Genomic DNA, 2,329 nt, shown 5'->3' on the forward strand with positions numbered 1-2,329 from the left:
CGTTAAACTAATACATCCTTTTGTTGTCTACACCACCTGTCCTCGTCTGTAATAACCTGCTCGAGTATGACCTTGAGAACGAGAACCACTCTACATAAAGAGCAAATCCATTTCCCGCAGTACAGGCACATTCCTGTCAGTGAACATGTAGAAAAATGTGCAGATAACATCAAACCAAATTTCACAGTCTTCCCCTTCTACCAGTGCAAAGACACAATCTCTCTACAAGAATGTTTAAATAAAGTAACTTTTTTCATTGAAAAATACAGAACACGTCTTAATATGCACGCATAAATACTTTTACTTTTTTACATATTTGACAAAAGTATATGACAAAAGTGTAGCGGTTTCGTTTTCATCCAACACCTTCTGTAGTTTTTCAAGGAACAGGGCATCTGCTGATTCCTACTAGAGATAGAGCTTCCTGTCATCATATTTGGCTGACTATGCTTTGGCTCCTGCGAAACCTCCATAGGGATTTCTCCAGATGGGTCAATCACCTCCAAAAGATTCCCAGATGGCTCACTTCCAGCAGCTTTTTCCTCAATGCCGTCACCATCAAATATTTCTGAGCCTACCATATTGTTTGCACGCTTGACCCCTTTTGGTGGAATTAAGTTATTAATGACTCTCTGAATAGTATTTGGGCAGAGTTTTGACATTATCTCTAGATTCGTTCAGTCACCTTATAATCGTCAGAGCCATCAAAGGCGTTTGTGGTCCACATTGACTTGAAAGCAGTTTGGACATCAATCTTGCAATTTGCATGTGCTTGATGTAGCATCTGCATCATTTCGGATCGATTGGGCGTGACTGTTTTATGCAGAGTTTGAACTAACTTTTCTAGCATCTTTGCTTTCTCTATTTCACGATACTTTGTATTCACTCGTTTGTGCAAGTGCATATCGTTAACTTGAACAAATCCGATGATGACTAGCACATAACCCCTTTTCCAGAGGGCGTCTCTCACCTCCGGCATCAAATGCACCATGTAATCACAGAGCACATAAATAACAAAGTTTGCATGTGAAAACACAATGAATCGATTTGGAAGGTTTTCAATAGTACAGAGCAGCTGTTCTCATCTATAAAAACCTTTATGAGACCATTGATATTTTATTGTAGGTAGGGCATTCAGTAGTGGTGGTCTTTTTCCAGTTCCTTTAAATACAACCTTTGGGATAAGATAGATTTTGGTATAATTGCTAAGTTTGGTGAACACTGTGATACATTCCCTAGACAAATAGTTGTTTTCTTTGACGAACGTGTCTTTATTTCTGAATAATAAGGTAGCCTGTCCGCTACTTTCATTCCGTTGCAAGGGCATTTGATCTCCATTGATAATTAGGAGGATCTACGCCAAATTTGTCGAGGAAATAACAACGCACACTCCATATGCTCTTCAAATAATCCTGAATGTGCTTAACACATTGCTCTTAGGAGATTGAAATGTATTTGTTTAGAAATTTCCGTGATACTCCATACTCTTTTTGCAAAACTTTCATCCAGCTTTTTGAAAAACAAAGCTTTTCCTCAGTTAGTGTATCTAGGTCTTGGCAAATCCACTCATAAAATTTCTCTGTCTGTAATAGTAAAAGAGCTTGTGGTAATCTCACATGCAGCAATGTTCTAACAGCCACAAACCATTCAAATAAGGTGTCTCTCACGCCTGTTTTACGACCTCCTCCAGCGACTCTGGAAATGTTTCTTTGGGTTGTTTTTCAGCGCTGTCAAGTTCACCTTTCAAATATTTTTCATAGCAGCGTTTGGCTACTTTAACAACAGAATCAAATAGTCGATCAAAGTTTTTGACACTAGCCAAATTCGTGTAAAATAAACGAACTGCTTTGGCGAGATATCCCTCTTTCGGAGTGTCTGGGACATGGCGTTTCCTTTAAGCATCCCAATGAGTTCTCCCTTCCATTTGCTCTAATTCGGAATCATACTCCTCTTTGCCTTTGTTCACCACGATAACAAGTACTTACTTTTCTTCTATAGAATAATTTCCATACGTCGCACCATGAAACATTCTTTTCTCTGCCGTGATGTTATGAAAAAATTCAAAGAGAAATTACCCGAGTCGTGTTGATGTTGTTTGAGACCCGTTAACGAAAACGTTACAAAAAAACAAAAAAAACCCCAGCCTACTAGGTGTGAAAAGATATGTAGAAAACGAATATGACAAAAAAATTGCACAAACGAAGGGCGGGGAGAAGTTTCGGAAAATTTACAAGATCCAATTTTTCCCTCATAACTTTCAGGATAATGGATATGTGTTGATGAAATTTTATAGAAATACCGTTCAAATGGCACAGATTATGATTATAAA

This window comes from Octopus bimaculoides, chromosome 8 (assembly GCF_001194135.2).
Source record: "Octopus bimaculoides isolate UCB-OBI-ISO-001 chromosome 8, ASM119413v2, whole genome shotgun sequence".
NCBI classification, from domain to species: domain Eukaryota; kingdom Metazoa; phylum Mollusca; class Cephalopoda; order Octopoda; family Octopodidae; genus Octopus; species Octopus bimaculoides.